Here is a 15,255-nt window from a genome sequence, read left to right as displayed (position 1 = left end):
AGCGGAGCTGAAAGAGAAGAGGCATTGCGCACATTCACTCACACCTTGTGATTCTACATTGTTCAATGTTCTTGCGACCTCCTGACGCAATGCGTGAGGAACATTGCGCGCTCTGAAAAATTGCGGTTGCGCGTTGACCTTCAGTTCCAAATGTGCTTCATAGTTTTTAGCGCAACCTAAGCCCGGTGCAATAATGTCTGCAAATTCTTCACATACACTAGAAACACTGTCTGTAGGCACAGTTTGATTCACTGATAGCACCCGATTTACAATAGACATGTGAAACAACTGAAACAAATCTAGACCAAACAAGTTCACTGCAGAAGAAGAACGAAGAACGTAAAATGACACAAGTTTTGTTTGTCCCTTAAATGTTGCAAGAAGAGTGCACTGTCCTAACACAGGAATTGTCTGTCCGGAACAACTTTTTAACTGAACATTTGCGGCACGCAACGGAGGTGCGCCCAGTTGTTTGTACGTGTCGTGATTGAGCAATGAAACTGCAGCTCCGGTATCGAGCTGGAATGGTATGACCTTGCCATTAAAGTCCAAATCGACAAAAAGTTTATTGTCCTGCTGACGACAAGAGCGACTGTTTTGTGCAATTTGAACAGACACTGGTACAGAATCACTTGCTAATTGACGTGATTTCCGGCGACGTCGACGCACAGTGTTTGTGGGACGAACACAGTCACTGTTAGAGAAAGTGTCACTGGACGAAGTGGAATTAACGACATGAATGTCCATGGGCGAAGGTCCACGATCCTGAGTGTCCTTGGTTCGATGCCAGCGCGAAGCAAAGGGCCTGGAATGATTTTGATTGTCTGATCGGAGCTTTTTCTGGCAAACACTTTGAACATGTCCTTTCCTATTGCAGAAAAAGCAAATAGCTTGGCGTGACGGGCAATGTTCACGCGAATGTCTAGTAGCACACCGCGGGCATGATTTCACTGCATTTGTGGGCTGGCGCGGCACACCTGGTTTATAGCGCGGCGGCAGCTGCGTTTGTTTGCGCGAGGGCAGTTGACCGGGCCGCGCAGCTCGCCCGGCGGGCCGGTTAATGTTACACACTGCTGGCGAAGTTTCAAAAGATTTCTGAGCACAGTCAAGTGTGTCTTGTCTATCCAATATGTCTATCACTTGTTGAAGGGAGGGATTAACTAGTTTCAAAATTTGCTCCCGTATGCGAACATCAGAAACGTTCTGTGCAATTGCATCACGTACCATTGTATCTGAATAAGAAAGGCCACAGTCACAGTCAAAGGCACAGTCCCTAGTAAGTCCTTGCAATGTTGCTACCCACTCCCTATTAGTTTGACCGGCCGTACGTTTTGTACGAAAAAACGTATACCGTTTTGCAACCACATTAACTGTTTCTTTGAAATAGGCATCTAAAGCAGACAAAATTTCCTCGTAGGACAGAGTTGCTACGTCACGTCGGGGAAACAATTTCACTATCACACGGTAGGTGGACACACCGACACAAGAAAGCAAAAATGGCTGCCGCTCATTACCTTGAATTCTGTAGGCGGTGAGGTGGAAGGCAAACTGGCGGGACCATTCCCGCCAAGTCTCGTGGGTTGCATCAAAACTTCGAAATGGTGGTGCAACGGCAGGTTGTGGCTGCGGTACCGGTGAAGCGGCGGCGGCCGCATCGGTTTGAATGGCACGTTGACCCTGGACGAGCTGTCCAAGGGCATCCAATAACGCCTGCGTCTGCTGATTCTGCAACCGATAAAATTCGGACAGTAAATCTGGCGAAGCCATGACACAAATAAATTAGGGCAAAGTAAAACACAAGATCCTTTGTAGACTCGTCGCCATGTGATGTGTCGGCAGCTGGGCCAACACCTTGTAGATAGAGATGGCTGAAAATGCACGCTAGACTAACGCAGATGGGCGTGAAGTACTGGAACAGGCTACGTAATTAATGCTATGAAGAAAAGTACGTAGCTGGATTAATACTTATCTTTAATCAATCATTGTGGTACATCGCTCTTGACTATACACAGGAGACTTTAATTACAATCACTGTAAGGCTAATGGCGCCTTGCTAGTTCGAAGCCATTAACTTAGCTGAAGGCTATTCTGTCTCTCGGCTAATGAGAGAGAAAGGCTTCGTACATCTAGTCGCTAGCTAGGTCGTCCGTACAACTGGGCGAGTGCTTGTTCGTATCACGAGACCTGCCTTGTGGTGGCGCTAGGTCTGCGATCACACAGTGGCGACACGCGGGTCCGACATGTACTAAATGGACCGCGGCCGATTTAATCTACCACCTAGCAAGTGTGGTGTCTGGCGGTGACACCACAGTAATGGTTTTACAGTTTGTATATATATATATATATATATATATATATATATATATATATACATGCGTTTATGTCGATGTATAATTGGTTTGTTTTGTAAATATTAGTTGTATTTTTAAGCTGGGTCTTGCGTAGGGAAAACTATGCTATCGAACGATTACATCGATAGATCGTGTGGAGAACCAAAGTGTTTAGGATCTTTGGTAGTGTTAACTCCGCCGCGTGGAGCGCGGGCAGATGAGAGTGTGGCTGGAGCAGGGCGGTGGAGCAGGTGTGTTGAGTGACGCTCCCGCGAGTTGCCGCACTTTCGGGGTTTGGCAGCATGTAACTGCGCTCGACTTGCTGTGATAGTTTCTGGCACGGTGTCACGGACGGGAAACATTAGCTGATACACATAAAGAGCTCGTTTCGCCTGGTGACCGTGTCGAGAAGAAGGCGCGCCAACATCCAGCTTCTGCAACAGCGACGGGCGACAATAAGTGATTGTCGCCACCTCCTCGATCGACGACTTCAAATCTTCAATCAACCACCAAGGAAGACTGAAAGCACGTAAAGTTTTATGGCAGACCTCAGGTTTTCGAACTGTTCCATTTGCATCACTAAAATACAGCAGCTTAGCATGAACCTTTGTTGCTCATTGTCCCAATTGCATTACCAAGCAGGGTCCCTTCCTTTTCCGAAATGAACCCGAGTGTCGTTGAAATTCAAAACGCCAGCATTAAAGTAATATCATTCCATTTCAGTGCTTTAATTTCAAAGTTCAGTTAAAGTATTTATAGCTGGCTACAATAACCAAACAGAACTATATTTCGATTACACAAGCACAAATTAAGAGTGCGAGTTTTGTTACCATATTTTAGCTTACCCGTGACTGCAGCTCAGCTTGGTACGCACTAAATTTTACTATTGTTAATTGTTCAAAATCATTTAATTCAAGTTCAAAGTAAAATCTCTTATTTCTAAATTGCCTGGGTTCAAGTAGCTTTTGAGATGATTGTTGAGGTAGCCCAAGACTAAACTTATTTTATTTAATATCGTAGTGCTTCAGAATCAAAGTTCACTATTAATTTCAGTCACTAAATTAACTTTCAATTTTCCGGTTTTATTAATTAATTAATTAAGTCAGAGTGCAGTGAAATTTATTACTTCTGACAAACATTCAGTTTTTCACACAACACGTGTCAACCTCCAGTTGCCACGATTTTAGTGCTAATTGTATGTGCATTAACCTTTCTTTTTCAGTTATTACAGTAATTGTCCATAGGACTGGCGACCGTAATTTTCCCCAAATCTCAAATATCTAATTAACGCCAGTTAATTGCTAACGTAACGACCGCACATTTACTTTCTTTATTATCTTTACCCTTTTTCAAAATTAATTTCCACCAACTTCATTTGCATTTTTCCTTTCATTTAGATGTAACCCGTCCTCCCTCTTTACCGACAGATTAACTTTGGTGATGATTGATTTTCCCAAATTTCCATTAGGTACACGCGGTTTAATTTTTCACTGTCATTAAGGTCGATAAGAGAGGGGGAGGTTACAAGTGTTCATTGTCACTCTGATACAATCATCGTGTGAGAACTGTGTCTCTGATGTACGTAGCAGACAGTGTTATAAAATATATACATATCCTTCTACATTTAGTAAGTCTAGGAGGGTTTGAATGACTAATAGATCTGATAACCAGGTGACATCCAGTGATAAGTCCACGTGTGAAGTCACTGAACTCTCCTGCTTGTTACTACTTCCATACTGCAAACACAACACCCCACCTTCTTTTAAAGTTGCGGGAGTGTCTCTAGTGACTAACTCCAATGTTATCTTGATACTTTTGATTAGGCAGTGTATGGCCCTCTTCACATTTGAAGTACTCCTCCGACCACAAAGGCAAACTTATGATGTTATTTTACCCATGTATGATTTTCAACATGATCCTTCTTCCCTTCCGAAACTACAACCTGATCACGATCGCAATGTTCTGACGCTACGATGGTTATACGGGTTCAAATGGTTCAAATGGCTCTGAGCACTATGGGACTTAACATCTATGGTCATCAGTCACCTAGAACTTAGAACTACTTAAACCTAACTAACCTAAGGACATCACACAACACCCAGTCATCACGAGGCAGAGAAAATCCCTGATCCCGCCGGGAATCGAACCCGGGGACCCGGGCGCGGGAAGCGAGAACGCTACCGCACGACCACGAGCTGCGGCCGGTTATACTGGCTACTACGGCTGTGCGATAAAAATGATTCTTTAAATTGAACCACATAGTCCCACTGAATTATTATGCAGTCTCGACCTTGATGAGTCCACAAAATAAAAAAAGCTACCTCAGAACTGCCGAAACCAGGACACATGACGTCACTCGTGGAGTATCGAAATAAAAATGTTCTCAGCCACCGAAACACCGATTTTTGGAACGCTTGAACTCTGAGACAAGTGTAAGCTTTGCTTTCAATTGCCTCGCAAGTATCACAACTTCCAATCGTCCAGTAAAGGCCCAGTGTACCTGGCGTTGTATAATGTTACTCTCTGAATCTACATAATAATGCTTGTAATACTGTTCTACGACGAATATTTCTTCTTTCCGAAGACTCTGTCTTGCGAAAATGTTTCTGTTTGGAATTGAGTTACACATCTCACTTAGATACCACATTTTCTTACACTGAATACAGAAACACGACTGAAACATTATATTCATAATCATCTGCTTTTCGGTGTCGCATACCGAGGTGTTATAGGTGTTGTCAGGAACAATTAAGTAACAAAAAAATGAGATCACAGTCTATAGTGCCTAAGAGGTAATAACGTCATTGGTCGTACACGTAGTTACTAACTATAGTATACAAGGGTAAAAAAACATGAATTTTCCATCAGTAACAGTAAAAAGTATTACAAAAAATTAATGAATAGTGGAACAAAAGCGGAAATTATTCATTAAGTCAACTGAATTCAGACAAAAACAGTGCAGACTGTAACATTGCCGACAGTACTGCTGACGATTGTTCAGTTAACAAATACGCCAGGGGAAGCTAAAGAATCATATCGCATGCTCATCAAGTATAAGAATAGCATTAAAGCTAACAGAGTATACAGAATACAGTGAGAAATGGTCCTTTCATGTTTGGAAGGTGGAGAGCGTAGCCCATCACGGGTGAATAAGAAACAAACTTTATGCCATTGAAACTTTTATTGAAAGTGCTATTTTTACTATTAAATTTTAACTAGTTAAAGAAAAAAATTACAAAGTAAAGTAAGGCCGTAAGTAAATGACAAATAAAATAGATAAAATCTATGAATTTGTAGCCAAATTCTAGAAAGAAAATCAAATGAAGGTAAAGGAAACAGCCTAGATTCTGCATTCCATAATTTCGGGTAATCTGGCAGAAGCAAATACTCAAATAAATGTTCGGGAAAGAACAACGTATAAAAATGGTCCCTTAATTTCAGATAAAAAACAAAATTAATGCCAAATATTAAAAAGTACACAAAAATACATACAAGCACAACTAGGTGAAACAGAGCCATTCACTAAATTTAAATACACTCCTGGAAATTGAAATAAGAACACCGTGAATTCATTGTCCCAGGAAGGGGAAACTTTATTGACACATTCCTGGGGTCAGATACATCACATGATCACACTGACAGAACCACAGGCACATAGACACAGGCAACAGAGCATGCACAATGTCGGCACTAGTACAGTGTATATCCACCTTTCGCAGCAATGCAGGCTGCTATTCTCCCATGGAGACGATCGTAGAGATGCTGGATGTAGTCCTGTGGAACGGCTTGCCATGCCATTTCCACCTGGCGCCTCAGATGGACCAGCGTTCGTGCTGGACGTGCAGACCACGTGAGACGACGCTTCATCCAGTCCCAAACATGCTCAATGGGGGACAGATCCGGAGATCTTGCTGGCCAAGGTAGTTGACTTACACCTTCTAGAGCACGTTGGGTGGCACGGGATACATGCGGACGTGCATTGTCCTGTTGGAACAGCAAGTTCCCTTGCCGGTCTAGGAATGGTAGAACGATGGGTTCGATGACGGTTTGGATGTACCGTGCACTATTCAGTGTCCCCTCGACGATCACCAGTGGTGTACGGCCAGTGTAGGAGATCGCTCCCCACACCATGATGCCGGGTGTTGGCCCTGTGTGCCTCGGTCGTATGCAGTCCTGATTGTGGCGCTCACCTGCACGGCGCCAAACACGCATAGACCATCATTGGCACCAAGGCAGAAGCGACTCTCATCGCTGAAGACGACACGTCTCCATTCGTCCCTCCATTCACGCCTGTCGCGACACCACTGGAGGCGGGCTGCACGATGTTGGGGCGAGAGCGGAAGACGGCCTAACGGTGTGCGGGACCGTAGCCCAGCTTCATGGAGACGGTTGCGAATGGTCCTCGCCGATACCCCAGGAGCAACAGTGTCCCTAATTTGCTGGGAAGTGGCGGTGCGGTCCCCTACGGCACTGCGTAGGATCCTACGGTCTTGGCGTGCATCCGTGCGTCGCTGCGGTCCGGTCCCAGGTCGACGGGCACGTGCACCTTCCGCCGACCACTGGCGACAACATCGATGTACTGTGGACACCTCACGCCCCACGTGTTGAGCAATTCGGCGGTACGTCCACCCGGCCTCCCGCATGCCCACTATACGCCCTCGCTCAAAGTCCGTCAACTGCACATACGGTTCACGTCCACGCTGTCGCGACATGCTACCAGTGTTAAAGACTGCGATGGAGCTCCGTATGCCACGGCAAACTGGCTGACACTGACGGCGGCGGTGCACAAATGCTGCGCAGCTAGAGCCATTCGACGGCCAACACCGCGGTTCCTGGTGTGTCCGCTGTGCCGTGCGTGTGATCATTGCTTGTACAGCCCTCTCGCAGTGTCCGGAGCAAGTATGGTGGGTCTGACACACCGGTGTCAATGTGTTCTTTTTTCCATTTCCAGGAGTGTATTTTGAAAAAATCACACGGGGGAATGGATAAGAAAAGATTGCAGCAGATGTAAGAGCTATCAATTCGGAAGAGCAGGTGGTTTAAGTAAAAATTTCTTCAACAGAAAATACGTCTCTAGAAATACAAACCTAAAACACTATACTACAGTGGTAAGGCCACAATGTTTATATTAGTTTGAATGCCTGAAGATGAACTAGTCGACAATAGGGGGCTACAGAAATAAGGGAAGAACGAGACAGGAATAGAACCAAAGAATCGGAAATAAAAAGAAACATTTCAAAGAATAAAATGTTAAATGTAATAGGCTTTCAAGGTATAATAAATAACAACGAACGACTACGTAGACAGGGGACAGAAAACCACATGCGCATGGAGAGAAGAAAAATCAGTACTGAAAAAATAGGAAAAAATAAAAATAACTCAAGTTGTCATCTGGTCTTCGTCAGGTAACACTAAGATAAAAAAAGCGTGAAACATATTTCTAAAACTGTACATTACAGCAGGTAGCGCGTCTAAACTGTCGGGTAAAGCGTCCTTTCGTGTAGGCAAACTAGAAAGAACAGAATGAAGCCAAGAAGTAAGGGAGACGTCTAAGGCTTGTGCGCTGCTCGGGCGCCTCGTCTATACGACCTGGAACAGAGCAACGCAAAGCGTGAAAGGAGAGCGCGAATAACAGAAGCACGTAACGAACAAAGAAATAAGCTGACGTACGTCGAGGAAACCCCGATCTTTAAGGAGTGCAATTCGTTCAGTGTATTGCATGTGGAGTCGGGCAAATGTTCATGAATATTAATTCCGTCACAGAAAAGCATTAAGGTACCTTTCTGCTTCACACGAAGACACGTCAGCTAGTGCCTACGCTACGTACTTAGTGCTTTTAGTTATAATGTCCACGAGAAAGAAAGGTATGAATATACTGACCACCTCATTCCCTCCCACCCATTTCATTATATCCTTCGTGTCGTGTTTCAAAATGTCGGCTTTTCTGCCTGAATATATTTGCGTTGCGTTCTGAATGAAGTGAATATGTCGTAGGCTCCGGAAACTAGATATCTGTTATGACCGATGATAATGTTATAATATAAGGGTCGACGTAATATGGTATGAACTTTGAACACAATTTATGTACCGTGTTTTTTGGTATAAGTTAAGCAATTTATTAACAAAATCTATGGCAAAATGATAAAAGTTAGTTGCTTTGTATCTTAAAGCGCCCTGGAGAGTTATTACCTTTGTTCTGTACACACCAAAGATTAGAAAACCACGTCAACTATTGAGTCGTAATATTCAGTATTTACTGTAACATTATATTACAAATACAATTCTCTGGTTATACAATATACAGTCTGAGGTAATGCAAGTATTTTGTTTAAGGAGGATCTGAAAGGAAATAAGCTTCTCTAAATTGGTAGGACGCTACATTTCTGCCGATATAGAGGCACCTGGTCGTGGTGAAATAATAAATACCAACAACGACTTTCTGCAGTGCGTTGCCGGCCGGAGTGGCCGAGCGGTTCTAGGCGCTACAGTCTGGAACCGCGCGACCGCTACGGTCGCAGATTCGAATCCTGCCTCGGGCATGGATGTGTGTGATGTCCTTAGGTTAGTTAGGTTTAAGTAGTTCTAAGTTCTAGGGGATTGATGACTTCAGAAGTTAAGTCCCATAGTGCTCAGAGCAATTTGAACCATTTTGCAATACGTTAGCAAACGACAAAGTGAGGAAATTAATACCGTTGTTATTCTAATTATGATCAGTAAATGTAACGCATTTGCGTAATTTGTTTGATTCCGCTACAAAATATTGAAAAAGCAACCGCGAGTCTCCGAATTGCAAAAGAATTTCGTCCACATAACGCATTACGTAACTGCGATTAGCGTTGTTCAGTTATCGGACTACAATTTCAAAGTATTTGCGTCTGTGGTGATGACGTGTTAGCAAATGATGCGATCAAAATCTGAGAGAAGCCTCCACAGGGAAGGACATAAAAAAAGAAAGAAACCAGAGACAAAATTCCGATTAACTGAACTAATCATATCAACATGGATTTGAACATCTTAAAAAGAAATGAATATTAAATGATCAGTTTCGGAGACAAAAAAAGAGTCCGTAACAGTACTCTGCATGCAGCTTAAGTAAGACGTAAGCCCTTATTGCTTCGACGCAAATTTTCTCCTCTTGCTACACCAGTGTCCTTTAGCAGCACATGAGATTATAGATTCCTGTCGATGGAAACTGCAGCATCCTCTAAGCAGAAATCAAATTTTCACCTTAAAGTATGAAAACAGCATAAATCGTACTTAATGCTGATATTTACACGTAGACCTGAACTGTGTGTTAGCATTAACAGTAATGGAAAGTATAAGTAATTAATACGACGGTCGCGTATGCCACCACCACAACAGCGCTAAATGAAACTACCAGACGCAAACAAGTATGTTCATATTCGCTTATCACATCTGCAGAAATTAGGCACCTCCCTATCTGAAGTCTAGCACGACAGTCGTTCCACCAGTGGATCTGAGAGAAGATAACTTCATAGAATCGCATCGAGGTACATTCAGGTAGAAAAAATTCAGATTGTCGTGTAAAATGGTAACTCTGCTATTGAGCACCTCTGTTACTACAGCTGTAGTTCAGTGGACGACTACTTCCGGCAGCAAACGATTTAAGTGTATGGAGGGACTTGAACACAGCATACGTCTGTAGAACGTTCTGTAGTGGCATACCGATGCTTGCAGTTTTTCTTATTCCAACGCCATGCTAATGGGGTATCTTTAGAAAGAAAGACATTCACTTCATATGGGGTTCATGTATGCAATCAATTATAGCATCACACTATTCTCTATATTAGTCGGGGCAGTATGGCGTCTTGCACACATGATGAAGTATGGAGACGAGAAAGATCCTCAAGGCCTCACACCCTCAATGTCTTATCAACATCTGTGACAATGTTTCAGATCTCTCTGGCTTCAACCTCTGTCTGTCTGTCAGTCTGTCTCTCTCTCTCGAGACCCGGACCAAACTTAACAGCTCACGCTATGGTGCTTGAAGATTAGTTTCTGATTTATATCATTGACTCTTGGTTAGAGTTTCCTGCTTGTGACGGTGGTACCGAAGTGCAGTTCATGTGTAAATCAGGAATTACTGCTCTTTGCGACTATTTACTGGTTGCATGGAGTCGTTATATCAAATACGGCATGAGACACTTTCCTGAAAGAACAAGTAACAGTTGTAAAGCACATGCTGGACGCTGGCAAAGTTTCGTTTTTACAGTGTACATGCATACATATTCTGTAAAAGTGAGTGATGTGATACCAGCTGGCCATCACAATGGAAGCAGACAGATGGATACAAACAACAAAAGCCGCCTGTATTGTCGCAAGCCAGCACCCAGCTTTATCCTTGAAATACACTACTGGCCATTAAAATTGCTACACTACGAAGATGACGTGCTACAAACGTGAAATTTAACCGACAGGAAGAAGATCCTGTGATATGCAAATGATTAGCTTTTCAGTGCATTCACACAAGGTTGGCACCGGTGGCGACACCTACAACGTGCTGACATGAGGAAAGTTTCCAACCGATTTCTCATACACAAACACCCTTTGACCGGCGTTGCCTGGTGAAACGCTGTTGTGATGCCTCGTGTAAGGAGGAGAAACGCGTACCATCACGTTTCCGACTTTGCTAAAGGTCGGATTGTAGCCTACCGCGATTGTGGTTTATAGTACCACGACATTGCTGCTCGCGTTGATCGAGATCCAATGACTGTTAGCAGAATATGGACTCGGTGGATTCAGGAGGGTAATACGGAACGCCGTGCTGGATCCCAACGGCCTCGTATCACTAGCACTCGAGATGACAGGCAACTTATCCGCATGGCTGTAACGGATCGTGCAGCCACGTCGCAATCCCTGAGTCAACAGATGGGGACGTTTGCAATGCAACAACCATCTGCACGAACAGTTCGACGACGTTTGCAGCAGCATGGACTATCAGCTCGGAGACCATGGCTGCGGTTACCCTTGACGCTGCATCACAGACAGGAGCGCCTGCGATGGTGTATTCAACGACGAACCTGGGTGCACGAATGGTAAAACGTCATTTTTTCGGATGAATATAGGTTCTGTTTACAGCATCATGGTGGTCGCATCCATGTTTGGCGACATCGCGGTGAACGCACATTGGAAGCGTGTATTCGTCATCGCCATACTGGCGTCTCACCCGGCGTGATGGTATGGGGTGCCATTGGTTTATACGTCTCGGTCGTCTCTTGTTCGCATTGACGGCACTTTGAACAGTGGACGTTACATTTAAGATGTGTTATGACCCGTAGCTCTACCCTTCATTCGATCCCTGTGAAACCCTACATTTCAGCAGGATAATGCACGATACGCCAGTCACTACTCTTGATGAACTGTTATATTTTGTTGAAGCTGCATGGGCAGCTGTACCTGTAGGCGCCATCCAAGCTCTGTTTGAGTCAATGCTCAGGGGTATCAAGGCCGTTATTACGGACAGAGTTGATTGTTCCGGGTACTGACTTTTCAGGAATTATGCACCTAAATTGAGTGAAAATGTAATCACATGTCAGTTCTCGTATGATACATTTGCCCAATGAATACCGGTTTATCATCTGCATTTCTTCTTGGTGTACAAATTTTAATGGCCAGTAGTGTAGCTATGTAAATTCCTGTACAACATCTGAAGATGAACCTGAAAACGTTCGAAAACAGGTTCTTGGGATGAATAAAGAACTATTTCAAAAAAGTGACTAGTTGCAATTTTACGTATATACAGTGACGTATTCTTCACCTTTTTTATGGTTCTCTTCAGGAGGCAAATAAATTCGTGACTTAACATTCTGTCCTTTGTATATACCCATGCACAGGGATTATGCAAAAATATAGGAACACTACAAGAAATGAACATAAATGCAGATGCTAACCAAGCCTACAGTTTGTGCTGTTGTATGTATTTGACCACGAGCGGCACCTGTGAAACATTCTTAATATTTTACAACTGTAGTTGTATGGGCTGTTGGTTGATTCGTGGGATGGTACCAAACAGGGAGGTCATCACTCCCATCGGTCACTTTCAAAGGAACATCCCGGCATTTGCCTGAAGCGATTTAGGAAAATCACGGAAAACCTAAATTAAGAAGGCCGGACGCTTGCTTCAACCGTCGCGTCGTCCTCCCGAATGCGAGTCCAGTGTGCTAACCGCCGCGCCATCTCGCTCGATCTGTCAATCGTAAAAACAGTGTTCTGTGATTGCTTTATGTCCGAGATATGTGAACTCCAACGTGGCCAAATTGATGCTCGCATGGTAGTGCTTAAATGCCAACGCAGCCGAAGTGTTTGGTATTTCAAAAGGAACCGTATCGAAGAATTGCACCACATACAGGAAAAGCGGAGAAATATCATCGGCTAAGCCACAGCGCTATCGGAAGTGTGTGTTGAATGGTAAGGACAGGCGGTCATTGAACACGACTGTGGCGAAAAATAACAGGACGAAGTCACTGCAGAGCTGGGAGTCTCTCTCACGAACCTCTTCAGCACCAAAACAAAGCGAAGGAAGCTGTTTCAGTTGGGAATTGTAATGCGATCTGGAATTCCAAAACCACTCACCAGTGAGACAAACGCCCGTATCAGGACAACGTGGTGCCGAAACCATTAAATATGGACAAAGGAGCACTGGAACAAAATCATTTAGTCCGAGGAGTTTTGTTGCACACTGTTTCCAGTTTCAGGCCGAGTTTACGCCCTATAGTGAAACATGACGGGGATTCGGTGAGATTTGGCGAGCCCTATCCTGGCATTCTATGGACCCCATGGTTAGTCTGCAAGGCCGCATTAGTGCCAAGGATTATGTGACAGTCTTGGCTGATCAGGTGCATTCAATGGTACAATGTTTGTTTCCCGATGGTGATGCCGTGTTACAAGACGGAAGAGCACCTGTTGACACATCACACATTGTTCATGACTGGTTTTGTGAGCACGAGTATGAATTATCGAATCTTCCCTCGCCACCACAGCTACCAGATCTCAGTGTTGCTGAGCCTTTGTGGTCATCTTTGGAGAGAAGGGTGCGTAATCGCAATGCAAATATCGTTTGTTGAACTTAGCACTATTTTTCAGGGAAAAAGAAATAATATTATCTTGAAAACTGTATACAATCTCTATTTATTCATTGTGAGAACACTGGAAAATATTGTGTATGACGGCGGGTTTCCTACACCGTAACATACATTTTAAAATCTCGCTGAAGGACTTTCGAAGTTTTACATCTCGACTATTTTTCACACATGTTTAGTTTATTCTATATTGCCCTATTGGGCAATTTCGGTCTCACAGGCCATTTTAAAGCGTAATGGGTGTCGACAGCTGAGGTGGAAAACTTCGAAAAGTCCTTCAATCAAGATACGGCTGTGGTACCCCACATGGAGAAAATGGCAGTAAGTGTTTTTGCCTTTCCATATTTTTGTCCAACTCCTGTATCTGATTAGTTGTAAATGTTATGAACACGACCTCGTAAAAAGTGTATTACAGACTATATCTTTCGTAGAAACAATGTAGTTGCTAAGGTTTAGACCTTCATGTATATTCACTTTCGTCATAACTGTTTAAGTTCCTGATGAATGGCCATTACAATCTAACAATTGTGCTAGGTATTAATATGTGACAAAAGATATGACCCTCTCAGCGATAACGATGGCGATTTATAATATTAAGTTTTAAATTATTGTGAAGTGAATTATTAGCTTAAAAGCTATTACGCCGACAGGCGTTCATGACAGTGGGCTGAAATATATTTTTTTTCTATCCATTGATAGTAATAGTCTTATCCAGCGATTGCAACATTTGTTTCGCGTTCCGAGAACAATTCTAGAGAACGCAGGTACGGAGAAATTCTGACGCCTTCTTCTGCCTCCAGTTTTGAAGTTTTGTTACTTTCTTTGCCATCTGCACTTGTCCTCCACTTCAGCCTTTGCAACACCACTGGAATTACCGTAGAAAAAGCATTTCTGTATAAATTCTGCACGGGACTGTCATCTGCGTTTGGTCTCCACCTGTAGAAATTAGTTTTCTTTTCTTTTTGAGGCACGAGCTGCTTCGTGTCTGCTGGAATAGTAATTACAGCTGCCACAACAAATGTAAACTGTCCAGCTACAGTATATAGCAGAAAGATAAATCTCGTACAAGTTTTCTCTATTAATTTTAGATGGCGCAAAGTTCGGTTTAACAAAGAATGTAATTAAAACTTCAGTTTCATCTCTTGTTTATGTTTCCGAAGGTCTATATATAGAAGAATCGTTTTGTTCCAACGGTAATAACTGTTAGTTTTGAACCAGTATTTCATAAACCCTCACAGAATCGTAATTATGTCTAACTATTAGGCGAACTACGACGCGATAATATTTACATTTTTCAATGCTAAACGAAGCTGTGAGGGCATGGAATTATGAAGTTTGTTATATGAAAGAGTTAACGAGATATACTTGTATAGCTGCCACGCGCGATGTGTATCGAACCGGGAATGAGTCCACATATTGAATTAACGAAAGTTGGTCTGGCGTACAGGCCATCCTGTGTAAAGTGTTTGAGCGGCTTTTCACGTATGTGTCTAGCTAACAACCAATATCGTTAACCCTCCCCACCTCAGAACACACCACACTGACAGTTAAAATAAGAGTACGAACTGTACGTAAGCACACAATGTTCACAAGTAGTTAGTAGATGCAGTACATGGCTGCTCCCTCATAGAGTAACTGACATTTGCGGCCATAGCATATGGTACATGGGCTCAGAACTAAGAGAAATGTAGTTAGAAAATCGAGGGTGGGTGAGGGTGACCGTCATCTGGGGACTCTGCCATAAAGGAAGGAAAGGGGACGGAAGGACTCAGGAACGCTGTATAAACTGCTGGTACTGGAAGCAGTCCTGAAACTTGTCATTTACA

Source organism: Schistocerca piceifrons, chromosome 3, assembly GCF_021461385.2.
Source record: "Schistocerca piceifrons isolate TAMUIC-IGC-003096 chromosome 3, iqSchPice1.1, whole genome shotgun sequence".
Classification (NCBI taxonomy): domain Eukaryota; kingdom Metazoa; phylum Arthropoda; class Insecta; order Orthoptera; family Acrididae; genus Schistocerca; species Schistocerca piceifrons.
Note: the sequence above shows the minus strand (reverse complement) of the source record.